Consider the following 15,161-nt stretch of genomic DNA (forward strand, 5'->3'; position numbering starts at 1 on the left):
GAGGGGAGCGGAGGGGAGCGCCGGCGGGGGCTGCCACGCGACCCCTGGAGGCGCCGGGAGGCGCCAGACGCCGCCGCCCGCGCGGAAGGGACGCGGCTGACAGGTGAGCAGCGAGGTAGGCGCGCCTCTCCCCAGGCTAGCGGGACCCTGGACTCCCACCGTCCCCACCTTGCGAGGGGTCCCTGGGGACGGGGGCCTCGGCCTGCCCACCCACCCTGCCCACAGCCGGGCGCTCGGCCTGCCCGCCCCGCCCCGCCTTCGCGCCTCCCGTCTGCATCCTCTGGTCCCCCGGCTCTGCTGCGGAGGTCCAAGGGACCCTCAGAAACGCAGCACCAGCCAGCCCTTTGGGCACCACCCAAGTCCACCTCCAACCGTCTCCTCAAACTGTCCCCCTTCCCCGAGACGCCCGGACCGGCTCGTGCCAGCCATCGCTGAACCCACAGCTGCCTGTCATCTCCCGCAGTGACCGCAGCGGGTCCCCTGCGCCCTCCGTGCCTTTGGCTCCGGGTTCCCAAGTTGGTCCTTGCCCAGCGCCGGCCAGTTTTACCTTTCGTTCGCTGCTGCCCTGTTACTGCACACACCTGCCGTGAAGGACAAGGTGATCCAATTGTCATAGACTAGCTGTGGCTCGCCAAGGTGGCCCTGCAGACACTTGAGAGGGCCGCACACTGCTTATCTTTGTTTCTCCAGTCCCCAGCACAGTGCCTGGCACATAGTAGCACAAATTAAATCCCTCCTGGGCAGATGAAAGAATAAACGAGTCCAATGCAGGGACTGCAGGGCAGGAAAGGTGTGTCTCGTTACATAAAGAAGAAAAGGGTGTTATTTGGGGGATTGGTTCAATCTTTCGGAATATACAGAATTTATCACCTTTCCGTTCTTGTTCCAGTCTCGTTTACCATTAGGACTTCTATGTACCTGCTGTTTACGTTGTGTTGTTTTGTTTTGTTTTGGTTTTTTTTTTTTTTTTTTGGTTTTTCGAGACAGGGTTTCTCTGTGTAGCTTTGCGCCTTTCCTGGAACTCACTTGGTAGTCCAGGCTGGCCTCGAACTCACAGAGATTCACCTGGCTCTGCCTCCCGAGTGCTGGGATTAAAGGCGTGCACCACCACCGCCCGGCTTTGTTTTGTTTTTTAAGGTAATCTAAGGGCTGCAGAGGTTCTTATTGGTTAGTTCCTTAGAGGCTGCTCAGATAATCTTGGAAGAGCTTTGCCAGGGTTACCGTTCCTCTTCCTTGGAGACTAGCTGCTCCCCCTGGGGAAGAACTCTAGAGCCAGCCCCGTCCCTTAAATCTGACTCTGTAGCTGGTTGAGCCATGCTTCAGGCAGGTTGAAGGAAGGACCTTGGTTGGGTTCAGGGTTCAGGGACTTATTTTTGGCCCAGGCTTTAAGGAAAGTAGGCGGTGTTGCTGGATGATGAAACGGTGCAGGAAAACGGTAGCCATTTGTAAGCTGGGAAGAAGGGCCTGATAGCATTATTCCAACACAGGCTCAAAGTATTAGCAAATGAAAATAGTGGCTGAGGGGCCTGGGGTTGTATCTCACCGGCAGAGTGCTTGCCTAGCGTCACAAAGTCAATGGCTTCATCCCCAGAAACAAACAAACGAACAATAATAAATAAATAGCATAGGACGTATGCGGTAGTGTGGCTTCATGGGAAGATGCCACCTCAACACTACCCCAGAACCCCTCCTGCTGCCTGGCCCTGGGCACTTACACAGCTGTTCCTTTCTGCGTCCCACTGATTTTTATATTGATGTCGAAGGACGCTTTTTTGTTGTTTTGCTTTGGTGGTTTTTTGTTTTGTTTTGTTTTTTGTTGTTGTTGTTTTGAGACAAGATCTCACCTTTGTAGCCCTGGCATGCCTTGAACTCAAAGACATCTGCCTGCCTCTACCTCCTGAGGGATGGAACTAAAACTGTGGGCCACCCCATGCAACTTGACCATCACTTTTGAAGTCTGCCTTCAGAGATGCAGAGGGTGTTTTTCCCGTGCCAGTGTCTGCCTTTGATTACTCACACCCTCTGACATGTCTTTGTATAGTAAAACTTTAGATCACGGAAACCCAGCGTGGGGAGAGGCTCCTGAGCCAAATTAAGCAATATGTTTTCGGGTTTTTTTACTTTTCTTTTTTGTAATCAGTATTTTTTTTTAATGAATTTAGAATTTTTCTACTTTTTCTGGCATAGGCTCCTTGCAGACCTCAATTACCCTAGATCAGAACCCCCTGGATTATTGATTTTCTCCTCAATCCCAAAGCTTCAGAGCACTACCAGATAAGATAGTTGCCCAGTTAAATTTGAATTTCTGATAAACAATGGAGCCCTATAATTTTACTTGCTAAATCTGGCAACTGTAGTTCACGAGGAGGCTTATGTGTTCTGTTTTCCTCTCAGGGCTTGCTTGCAAATTTAGGACAATAACTCACCCTTTTCCTCCTGCCTGCCTGTTACTCACACACAATGACTGTGCACTCTGCTGAAGTCACTTGACCAAGAGGTCATGCCGTACATGCTTGGCTAAGGCCAGGCTCTGTGAAGTGCTCTGATAGGTCAGTGTTTAGGTTACCCTGAAGATACTCACTCCAACAGTGGTTTGGAATCTTGCTCTTTCTATCCCGTGAGTCCGTTTTGCATGGGAGCACCTTTTGGGTGGACAGGTATTCACACTGCACTAAGACAGCTGGCCGTGGGCACTGGGGTGGAATGGTGGGTGTGGGGTTCTTAGAACAGCAACAACCTGTTAACTGATGGCACGTTCTCTGTTGTACCAAATTACTCTCCTTTTCATTGTGATAAAACTTTATGTTCATACAGTTGTACAACCGTCTCCATCCATTTTTAGAACTTTCATCTTTTAAATTATTTATTTTTATGTGTGTGGGTTTTTGCCTGCGTGTATATCTGTGCACCACATATGTATGCAGGGGGCCCTTGGAGGCCAGAAGAAGGTGTCTAATCCCTTGGAACTGAAATTACAGAGGGTGATGAGCCAGCATGTGGTGCTGAGAATCAAACCCAGGTCCTCTGGAAGAGCAGCCAGTGCTCTCAACCACTTAGCCATGTCTCTAACTCCTTTTTTTCATCTTCTAAACGGAAACTTTGTACTAGTAAGACTAACTCCCCGCTTCCCCCACCTCCCATCTCCTGGAGTCAACATCTCACGCCTGCCTCTGAACTTGGCTGCTATAGACACCACATAAGTGGACTCATGATCGTTTGAAATAGTTTCTTTTACCTAACTGAATTTTTTCAGGTTTTATCCATGTTGTAGCTTATATCAGAGTTTCTCTCATATCTAAGGCTGAATATACTTGGCGTGTGTGTGTGTGTGCGCGCGCGCGCGCACATTGGAGAATATGTACGTGCCACATTCAGTATTTCTGTTGATGGATACTTGAGATGCTTTTGCCTTCTAGCTGTTACAAATAATGCTGGAATGAATATGAGCATACAGATATGTTTGAGTTTCTTCTTTCAATTTTTGTGATTTGTACCAAGAACTGAGTTGCTGGCTTACATGATAGAATTATGAAGTTTTTTTTTTTAATAAGCAGCATAAGTTCTCATAAATACTGTACCATTCCTCACTCCCACCAGTACACAGGGGTCGTTTTCCAGATCCTTGCCAGCACGTGATTCTGTGGGTTTTAGATGACCATCCTCATAAGTATAAAGCAGTGTCATTGTAGGTCCATGATTGTTTCACTATTCTGTTTTACAGTGCTGGGGACCAAATCCAAAGCCCCCCACACGCTAGGGAAGTGTTCTACCATTGCTACAGCACAAGCTCTTCTTTTCAAAACTGAGGCAGGGTCTAAGTTACTGGGATTGGCCTCGAACTCAGCACGTGGCCCAAGCAGGCCTTGAATCCCTGCTCCTTTGCCTCAGCTTCTCAGGCAGCTGGCGCTGTCTTCTTACAACATTTTCATACATCACCTCTGTAAGTTGTTCCATCTCCCTTCCTCTCAGGCCACCCTCCCTCCCCGTGGTTTTGATTTGCACCCCACATCTTTTTGTGTCTTTACTGGCCACGTGTGGCTCTTCTTTGGAGAAATATCTGTTCAAGTCCTAGCCCTTTTTTGTCCTGGGCGTTTTTTGTTGCCGAGTCAAATGTCCTTTATGTATTTAAGCATTAACCTGCATCCGAGAAGTGCTTTGTGAATATTTTCTCCCAGTCCGGGAACTGGCTTTTCTCTCTTGATGGTTTGTTTGTTTGTTTGTTTGTTTTAGATACGGTCTCACTATTTAGCCCAGGCTGGCTTTGAACTCAGTGTACAGGTCTTTTATCTCTTTGACTAAGTTTATTCCTAAGTATTTTTTTCTCTTTGATGTTATTATATATGGGACTATTCTTAATTTCCATTTTGGTTTATTCATGGTTAGTGTGTAGAAACACAACTGATTTTTATGTGTTAATTTTGTGTCCTGCAATTTTACAAAATTTGTCCCAATGCTTTCTGTGGAATTTTTAGGGGTTCCTAATTGTGGGACCATTTCATATGGGGATAAAGATAACTTTCCTTATTCTTTTTTAATTTGGATATCATCTACTTATTTATTTATGATGCAGAAATCTAATTAATCTTACCAGTAAAAAACCAGGAGCCAGATACTGGGTTAAGAATCTGAAAGATCAGAGAAGCAGGGGAGCAGTCACCAGTGACTTCCTACCTCTTCTGTTCCTCTAACCAAAAGGGCCGAGAGCCTGTCTCAGCCCCGCCTTACCACTTCCTGTCCCTCTCTACAGTCCTCCAAACCTCTATGGTTAACTAGTGGCTAGCTCTGAACTCTGATTCCAAGCAAGCTTTATTTGTCAGAACACAAACAAAATATCACACAGCACATTTATTGGCCTCACTTCTTAGGCAGGGCTCTTGGTATCTGTTGAATAGAGCTGGCCAAGTAAAATGTATTTACTCCGAACACACATCCTTATGGATTTGACGATTTGGTGTTTGAGCCCTCAGTTGGCACCTAGAAAAAAACTGGTCCATTAATCAACAGTTGAGAATTGTGGGTCTGGAGAGATGGCCCAGCAGTTAGTTAAGAGCATTTGTTGCCCTTTCCGAGAACCAGAGTTCAGTTCCCAGCACCCATCAGCTCACAGCTGTCTGTAAGTCCAGCTCCAGGAGACCAGATGCCCTTTTTTGGCCTCAGTGAACACCTGCATACACACACACACACACACATATATACACACAGACACACTTACAGACATGTAAAAAAAATTTAATCTTTAAAAAACAGGATTGTTGCCATGTGGTGGTGGCACACGCCTTTAATCCCAGCACTCAGAAGGCAGAGTCAGGCAGATCTCTGTGAGTTCGAGGCCAGCCTGGTCTACAGAGCGAGATCCAGGATAGGCACCAAAACTACACAGAGAAACCCTATCTCAAACAACCAAAAAAATAAATAAATAAATAACCCCAGAAAACAGAATTGTCAGGTAAAGGTTACGTTATAGCCTATGTACTCTAAATAAAACAAAAGAATATAATACATTTTAGAAGAATTTATACCAAATGCAGCTAAGGCTTTTTGTTTTATTTTATATATATATATATATAATATATATATATATATATATATATACACACATATATATGACTTGTTTTTATTTTATATGTATGAATGTCTTGCCTACATGTACATATGTGTACCACATGTATGCCTGGTGCCCTAGGAAGCCAAAAGAAGGCATCGGAGACACCTGGAACTATCCTTACAAACAGTTATAAATTGCCATGTTGGTGCTGGGAACCAAGCCCCAGTCTTCAGCAAGTGCTCTTAACCAATGAGCCATCTCATCACCAACTCCTGCTGGGTTGTTGTTGTTGTTTCTCTCTCTCTCTCTCTCTCTCTCTCTCTCTCTCTCTCTCTCTCTGTAATTTGATCCTTAAAAAAGAAAATCTCTGTTGCTTGGAAGTCTTTGTTTAATAAAAAGTCTCTTATCTTCTCCAAAACCGTAAGACAGTAAGCCTGTGTGTTTCAGCTTCTTACGTAAGGTCCTGTGGACAAGAACCATGGGTTGATAACTGGTCTTCAGTTGTGTGTCTGACTCCCTCGGACGGCTCCAAACTCATGGCCACAGAGATGGCCCTGGTTAGACTCTGTGGGTCTTAAAACAAAACAAATTGACATGAATGTGAGAAAGATCTGTGGGGAAGCTAGGGTGGGGGCTGCAGACAGGGAGATGAGAGAGGGCAGTGGTGAGAATGATCAGTATGCATTGCCTAAATGTGGTAAATGGTCAATGAAATGATTAAAATGAGTAAGACCCATCTGACTTCTTGCTATAATGTAGTTATCTTAGGCTCCAAAGGCTAAACTTATTTGCTGTATAACTAAACCAAAAATCTGCCTTTGATTTCTTTATGTATTTTTATACTTTGGTGCTTCTTTTCATTTCCTGTACAGTTCTTTTTAAAAAGAAAATTCAGCTTCACAGTTTATGTACTTAAGCAAAACTGGAAAGTTGTTTTTATCCATGCATGGGTAAAAGAAAAGAGAGTTCTCAAGATGACATAGCTCGGATCCAGATGAACCTGGGGGGAAAGGGGAACCCTGGAGAGGACTGAAGAATTTCTGCTGGCCCTGTTCACCCTGGGCTTATTTCTCTTCCAAAGTTTTCTTACTGTTTTCTTTGAGTATTAACCCAGTCTGTTGACCTAAGATACAGCCAGATTTTGTTGTACAGAAAAACAATTTTCTGATGGTTCTGAAGAGCTGGAAATTTTTCTGTAAGATGCTAATGTTAACGGTTTCCTTTCTGGTGTCTTCCCAAAGGGTTTACTGTCTCATTTCTCTATCACTAAGTAACAGATCGTCCCGGAGCAACCACTGAGAATCGAGTATGGCACTGGGAGACTGAGGCAGGTTTATGAGTTCAGAACCTGCCTGGGCTACATCGGGGCCCCGCCTCAAACAACTCCAGCTGATATCTCGTGAGTTAGCTAGCTGGGGGTGTTCCGAGGGTCCCAGAACGTTTCTTGTCATTAGCTTTGAGACACGGCCTCAAACTCGGGGTTCTCTTGTCTCAGCCTCCCAGACTGCTGGGTTTGCAGCATATGCAGGCTCTGGAAAGCTCAGTTTCTCCCTCTGAGTCGTGATTCCCCACTGGAGACATGGTTGGGTTGGGAGCCTATAACCTGTCAATGAGCTGCTCAGCTGTCGCTTGGTGGCGGTGGTTTGAGAGAGACATTACCCAAATCCTTCTGCATACATACAGTCCCCAAATCCTGTGAAACTCTTGGTTAAAGCCAGTGAGCTGCACAGAGCCAGATGAGCTGCACGCCTTTCGTCCTTTTAGTTTAAGGCCTGTGCTCATTTGTCAGCTTGTTTTAGTCCAGAGTTAGAAAACGCTTTCCTAGTCTTACATATATAGAGAGAGAGGGAAAGGGAGAGGGAGAGGGAGGGGGAGAGAGAGTTTAAATATATGTATGCATGTACATACTGAAAGCTAGAGGGTTCTACACCTCCTCTTTGAGTACTGTGACCTTCTTCCTCTAATCTCCTCTAGACATATGCTTTCAAATTTAAGATAAAAAAAAAGAATCTACCTGTGTTGCCCCTGAAATTCTTTTGGGAAGCCTAGCATGAGGCCCAGGTGCTTAACTACTCAAAAACATCCCTAGGAAAGGGGCTGGAGAGATGGCTCAGTGGTAAGAGCACTGGCTGCTCTTCCAGAGGACCTGGGTTTAGTTCCCAACACCTCTGTTGTGGCTAACAACCGTTTGTAACTCCGTTTCCAAGGGATCTGAAGCTCTCTGCTAGTCTCTGCTGGTGTTGCATGCATTTGGTGCATGAACATACAAAACACTCATACAAATAAAAATTAATCTTGTTTTAAAAAAGGCCCTAGGTAGGGCAGATTCTGTAGGTTCATGGACCACACTTTGAGAAGCTCTGCTCTTCCAACATCTCGACTCTGACAAACGGAACGGCTTTTCTTCTTGGTTGTTTGGGTTGTTTGTTTTGTTTTGTTTTGTTTGGACACAAGGTCTTAACTATGTAGCCCCAGCTGACCTGGAACTCACTAGTAGACCAGGCTGACGACCTTTAACTAGAAATCCACCTCCCCTGCCTCCCAGAGGCATGAGTCACCACATCCAGCTTGTTTTTTCCCTAGAAATGAGCTGTATGGAGCTGGGGAGATGGCCCACCTGCTTCTAGCACTGGCTGCTCTTGCAGGAAACCTAGGTTCAGTTCCCAGCACTTGCCGAGCACCTCACAACCGCACGGGACTCCAGCTCCAAGACCTCCGATGCCCTTATCTGGCCTCCAGGCACACACATGGTGCATATACACACATGCAGGCAAAATATTGATACACGTGTTTGTTTTGTTTTGTTAATTTTGAGACACAGTCTCACCACTTAGATGTAGGTGGCCTGGAACTTGCTATGTAGACCAGACTGGCCTTGAACTCACAGAGATCTGTGTGCCTGTGCCTCCCAAGTGCTAGTATTAAAGATGTGTTATACTGGCCATATGGGCAGGCAGAGTTTGCATCCAAGGTCTCTCAAAGACCTAGGAAGGACTCAGCTTCTTCCAGTGTTTGAGCTCCTAAATTTATTGTAAATGATTGAGGCCGGAGAGAGACTCAGTGGTTAAGAGCAGTAGCTGCTTGTGCAGAGGACCCAGGGTCAGCTTCCAGCACGCACCCACATGGTTGCTCACAGCTGTCTATAACTCCAGTTCCACAGAATCCAACACCCTCTTCTGGCCACTGTGGACACCAGCCATGCAAGCTGTACACAGACATACGTGCAGGCAAAACACAGAAAATTTTAAAAAAATTAAATGTTTAAATGATTGAATTTCAAGCCAGGATTATAGTTATTGAAGAATGTTTTTAAATATTTATATTAACACATTATTTTAATTAAAAAATGCTTGGAACATATGTAAAACTCCCCGAGGCAGGAAAATGATTGGTCTTTTAGAAAAACTGATTGCGGGGTGTGGCTGAAAGTGTACCTCATGTTTACTGACCTGGAGTTCACTGATGATCCTGGTCCAAACAATATCAGAGCAGTAACAGGAAATGAAATTCAACAGTAGATAATTCAGGAGTTAATGGAAGGCTGGGGGTGGCATATATTACCAGCACCTAGGAGGCTGAGGCAGGAGGATCATGAGTTCAAGACCAGCCTGGACTGTAGAGTACATCTGAGGCCAGTCTTGGCTCTAGGACCAGAGTCTGTCTTGAAGAAGTGGGGAGAGGAGAGCAAGTATTGGCTGGGAGATTAGGTAAACAGAAACATCATGGGTGGCCAATGGAGGCCACCTGCTAAGAGAACAGGAATGGGACAGTGCTGTGGTGATCTGGGGTCAGGGGTCACTTCAATAGAAAAGCTAGCTTGTTATGAAGTCAAGCGGCACTATATGGCTCCTCATGAGCTCCTCATGAGCAACAGCAGTCCCCAGCCAGCGTTTGTTACACCTGCCTGCTCTCCAGTGAGCACTGTTTGTTTTGTTTTGTTTTGTTTTGCTTTTTTTTCTGCAGGGCCTTGCTGTGGCTGAATTTGTTATGTAAACCGAGCTTCTCTCAAAATCATGAACATCCTGCCTCTGCATCCTGAGTGCTGGCATCACAGGCGTGTGCCACAGCACCCAAGACCCTCCATCCACTCTTACCTAATTTTATTTCCTGTCCCCTGGCTGTTTCTTGAGTACCACCAGTGGACTCCAGGTCATGTGCCTCCATGCTGGGCAATAACTACTGTTCTCAGGTCTCTTCCCTGTCCCACTAGCTACGTCCACGTTTCTAAATAATACACTCATTCATCACCTCTTTGATTGATTCAGTACATAGCCCAGGTCACAGCCGTCTTTCTGCTTCCACCTTCCAGGTGCTGAGATTACAGGCCCGGACCACCATGCCTGGTTTGTAGCCTCAGTGTGGCATGTCCCTGTGTGCTTGCGTGTGTGCATGCATGCCTGTGTGTTTGGTTTGGTTTTCAAGACAAGGTCTCACTATGTAGCCCTGGCTGCCCCAGGAACTTACTGTGTAGTCCAGACTGGCCTTGAACCCCGAGATCTGCCTGCCTCTGTCACCCAAGTGCTGGAATTAAAGACATGTGCCACTATCCCCACCCCATCCCACCCGGGGTGTGTGTGTGTGTTTCTGATCCTGAGCACAGCCGGTAGCCCAGACTGACTTAGAACTCACTCTACTGTGCATCTGATTTTGAGCTCCTGCCTCCTCCTGCCGCTGGTGCCAAGTGCTGGTGTTGTACCTGTACCCCCAAACCCAGCTATCCTTGATGTAAATAGCTTGTGACTTTCTAACATAGAAAGCAAAACCTCAGCATTAATAACCTACCTTCTTTTTCATTAGGCAGTGGTGGCGCACGCCTTTAATCCCAGCACTCAGGAGGCAGGGGCAAGTGAATCTCTGTAAGTTCAAGGCCAGCCTGGTCTACAGAGTGAGATCCAGGACATCCAGGGCTACAGAAAGAAACTCCGTCTCAAAAAACCAATAATAGTAATAATAATAATAATAATAATAATAATAATAATAATAATAAATAATCTGCTTTCTTTACAAGCGCCAATTAAATAAGTGTCTTGTATTTACTGTGAGACTTGGTCTGTGAACACTTATTACTGTGTACCTTGTGTAACTGTTAGTACTTTGTTTTTATTTGCTTAGTTTTCTATATATTTGTTCCTGATTCTCCCCTGCGTTCTTTGGCGGAACTGTGAAAATACCTTTACAGTGTCATTTTCTAAATGGCCAAGCAGGTTTCTTCCTCCTCTGCTAGACTCCTGCTTCTCAGCCCTCATCTGTGTAAGTTTCTTCAGACCTCAGTTTAAACATCTCTGCCTCAGGGCTTCCCGCCTGCTCATTTCTGACCAGGTCTTTTGCTTATTCCTTGATCATATTTGCATTGTGTGATTTCATCTGCCTTCCTCTACAAAATTATAGACTCTTATCCTTCGCAAGAATTGTTGAGGGTTGAAGGAATCCCAAATTAGAGCATTGGTTGTAGGAATTTAGAAAACAGGATAAATAAGACTTTTTTCTTCTCATGCGGCGGACTCTCCCAGGTGTTCTGCTGACAGTGGGCAGTTCAGGTAGTCATGTACCTAGTGATGTTTATTGGATGGGGAGTTCTTGATTTGCAGATAGCTTCATATTCACCGTACCTTTCTTTCTCTGTGTTCTCCTGGGATGTTTCCTGTGACAGAGGAACGAAGAACAGAGCTGTGGAGAAAAGTTACAGCATGTGCTACAGTTTCCGTTGAAATGGTGGCCATAATAATGATGTGGTTCCCTGCTGCAAATTAGTATCAAAAAGGCAGGAACAGGGATTTGGATTCAAGAAAAGGAGATTCCTGGGATATGTTTAGTATATTTGTATTTACTGAGACCTCGGTAAATACCAGTCACTGTCTTTGACATCACATATCTTTTCTCTAACTTTCCTTTCACCTGTAAGAAAGGTATTGTTATTATCTTCATTATAAAAATGATTCTGAGGGCTGGAGAGGTGGCTCAGTGGTTAAGAGCACTTGCTGTTTTTACAGAGGACCTGGGTTTGGTTCCCAGCACCCACGTGATGACTCACAGTCATTGTAACTCCAGTTCCAGAGAATCTGATGTCCTGTTCTGGCCTCCAGTGGTACCAGGCACTCATGTGGTACAGACACCATTCATGTAAACTTTTTTTTTTTTTTTTTTTGGTTTTTCGAGACAGGGTTTCTTTGTATAGTTTTGGTGCCTGTCCTGGATCTCGCTCTGTAGACCAGGCTGGCCTTGAACTCACAGAGATCCACCTGGCTCTGCCTCCCGAGTGCAGGGATTAAAGGCATGCACCACTGCTGCCCAGCCCATACAAAATTTTTAAAATAAATGAATCTCAAAAAATTGTAAATGAATCTGAGACTGAGGATGATCATATCACTTGCCTAGTCCTTTACAAAAGCCAGAAATAACAGTACACGGCCGTAAGAGCAGCTGCTCAGGAGGCAGAGGCAAGAGGATCACAGTCTGTACAGCTTGGGCTATAGAGCAACAACCTATCTTAGGAAAAAGTGAAAGCAGCCAGATGTGATGGTGCACACCTTTAATCCCAGCACTCAGGACGCAAAGGCAGGAGGATCTCTGTGAGTTTGAGGCCAGCCTGGTCTGCAGAGTGAGTTCCAGGACAGCCAGAGCTACATAGTAAGACTCTGTCTCAAAAGCAAAAGAAAGGGAGGGAGGGAGGGAGGGAGGGAGAGAGAGGGAGAAATCCTATATCAAATACCCACTTTTTCGCAGCCCTCTACATTGACCACAAAGAAACAGAAACAAATGGCCTGAAGTTGTAATGGGCAGTGGGTGGCTTGCTGACGTGAGTTCTTATGCCTTAAGTATAAATATGAAATATAAACGGGCTGAACTCCAACAAAATCCATGAGTCGGAGGAGACCTCAACTGGGATCAGGTTGTTGATGTCACCTAGCCACTATGTGGAACCAGCATTTTCAATTTGAACACAAGCTTTAACTTTAGTCACTAGCACAGTGTAAGCAGGCTTTAGTTAAGAAGGTGTTAGGTTAGGGCTCGAGAGGCTCAGTGGTTAGGAGCACTAGCTAGTTAGCTGCTGGACAAAACAGAGAGAGAGTTCATGTGTACATGTGTGCACAAGCGTGTGCAGGTACACATGTGTATGTCTGTGTGTAAGACAGAACAGCGTTGAGTGCTGCTTCTCCTCAGGTGCCGTCCATCTTGTTCTTTGAGACAGGGTCTCTCACTGACCTAGAACTTGCCAGTTAGGCTACGCTGTCTGTCTCCACCTCCCCAGTACAGGGTTACAAATGCACACCAGTTGGCTGGCTTTTCATGTGGGTTTGATCAAACTCAGATCCTTAGGTTTGCCCAGCAGGCTCTTTAGGGACTGAATCATCGCCACAGCTCCAGAGCTGACTTCTGTGGTGTGTTTTTAAAGATTTACTTATGTTAATTGTCAGTGCTTGGTTGCATGTATGTAAGTATGTGCATGCGTGCATGGGTGGTGCCCATGGAAGCCAGAAGAGGGCATCGAATGATGCCCCGGAACTGGAGTTACACATGGTTGTGAGCTGCCATGTCCGGGCTGGGAGCACAGCCGGGTCCTCTGTGAGAGCGGCCAGTGCTCTCACCATTGAACTACCTCTCCAGCCCACTTGAATCATATCTGTGGGTGTTCGTCACTAAGAACTGAACCCCCAAACTTATCCATGTCAAGCAAGAACTGTGTCTGAATTCAATCCCGGTGATTTTTATAATTGAACTGTTGTCTTGTGCTCCAGTCATCCCAAGGCCTAGTTGGTAGTTTGTATGTTCATGTTTTAGTAGGGGACTGTGTAGGGGATAAAACGGTGCCTTTTACATGTCAGGCAAGTGTGCTGTCACTCAGCCGCGTTCCCAGCCCAGCCTGCCTCGCCGTGCTCAGGGGTTTGGTCTCCCTCCGTGAGCGACAAGCTCGTGCAGACAGTGTTCAGGTCTGTTTGTCACCATGGTGTCGCGCCTGGCACTTCGAAGGAACTCAGTTGTAACTTACTCACTGAGTTATCTAGTTTGGGGGTAAGAGTGGCATCTTGGAGTCCTTAGGACCAGAGTTGCTGTCCGTCTACCTGAAGCAGGGACGGAAACCCTGCCATGGCCTGGTTGGTGTGCTATTGGGTCGAGTTGTTGGATTCCCAAGACCTTGCCTCTTTTGGAGTGGGGCCCCAGAGGCCTGAAGCCAGGTGGACTTTGCTTTGGCAGAGGGGCTTGTCCTTGTTGTGAGGTTTGGCTCTAAGTGGATTATGCGGTGTTCTGTCCCCACGTGAACCCGGTGGGGCTGCAGTTGGCACTGGGAGTGAAGAGTCACGCTCCCCCTGCCAGGACCTCCCCACCTCTAGAGATGGCCCCAGGCTAGGTTGTCCAAGCAGGACATGCCCAGCCCTTCCTTGAAATTCTAAACAGCCTGAAGAGTCTTCCAGATGGAGTTGGAATAGCTCCCAGGGAGGTCAGCCGGCCTTACATAACTTCACAGACTGCCCTCTTCCCCCACCCCTGCCCTTTTAAGGGAAAAAAAACCCAGATTGTTCCTTGACTAGTGCTGGACTTTTTGCCACACATCCTGCATTCTTTCCTTGCTACTCAGCGGCCCCATGAATAGCTGACGGCCAAATTGCAGACTGGTGAGCCTAAAGGGTGAGGTTGGAAGAAAGATGGAAAGCGGAAGGAATGTCAGAACACACTGTTCTGGGTCTCAGTCCGAGGCCCAGGCCCAGCGGTGGAAGTGGTCCCTGGGGTATTTCTCTGCATGTCCCGGAAGCCAGCCAGTGAACTTCTGGTTTCCTTTCCAGCGTCCCCACACCCTGGCGAAGGGAACTGGGGTCAGCCCGTATAAACTGTCCACATTTGTGATAGCTGCAGTCCCGTCTGGAGAAAGACACCTTTCCAGTTTAGTTAATGAAGATCGTTGTAGAATGAGCTCAGAGACCGAGTTCTTGGCTGACGGGTGTCAGTTCAGGACACACTTTAAGCATCTACTGTGTGTCCGGCTTTAGGCTAGGTTAGGGAGCTGCAAAGATGAAGAGCTCAGGTACTGGCTGTAGCATGCAGCCAGAGAGGAAAGAAATGCACGAGATAGTGAAAATGTACAGCCCGTAGGGCCGTGTGCGTGCTCACGGTGTATTTCTTTTATAAGGTTGACCATCAGGCTTCTATTCATCAGTGAATTATTGTGCTAATCCAGGATTAGCAAAACTATAGGAAAATCTGAGGGCTGTGTAGGAATTATCTAGACAAATGAGAAGTTTCTAGACTGTACAGAAAACACAGGGCAGGCAGCTGAAGAGATTGGGAAGGGTCAAGGATACCTTCGAGAAGTTGGAATTCTTTAGAAATCTTTGAAGATTTTTTAATGGACCCGTAATAGTACAATTTACAAGGTACAGCATAATATTTCTATGTATTTACATAATGTAAAATAATCAAGTCAGAGTAATTGGCATATCCTTCACCTTAAACACTTATCACTTATGTTAGAAATATTCAAAATCCTCTCTGCTAGTCATTTTGAAATATTCAGTCAGTTATTCTGTTATCAGTTTTTAGGCAAGAGTAATGTAATAGACTCCATTTTAAAAGGGTGACTCAAGGTCTCAAGTTAGATGTTGTAAAGATTCAGACAAGTGAT

The 15,161-nt window shown here is 46.0% G+C and overlaps 1 protein-coding gene across 2 annotated transcripts in view; it reads left to right on the top strand.

Moving 5' to 3' along the window:
* Rusc2 (RUN and SH3 domain containing 2) overlaps positions 1–15,161 on the top strand; it is a 49,796-nt gene continuing 34,635 nt past the window's right edge. The window contains exon 1 of one of the 2 annotated variants that reach the window (XM_059254202.1): positions 1–103. The gene's annotated coding sequence lies outside the window, so the exon portion shown is untranslated. Of the gene's footprint in view, positions 116–15,161 lie in introns of both variants that reach the window. The other variant, XM_059254203.1, reaches the window with a different exon arrangement.

The sequence above is a fragment of the Peromyscus eremicus genome, chromosome 2, assembly GCF_949786415.1.
Source record: "Peromyscus eremicus chromosome 2, PerEre_H2_v1, whole genome shotgun sequence".
Taxonomy (NCBI): domain Eukaryota; kingdom Metazoa; phylum Chordata; class Mammalia; order Rodentia; family Cricetidae; genus Peromyscus; species Peromyscus eremicus.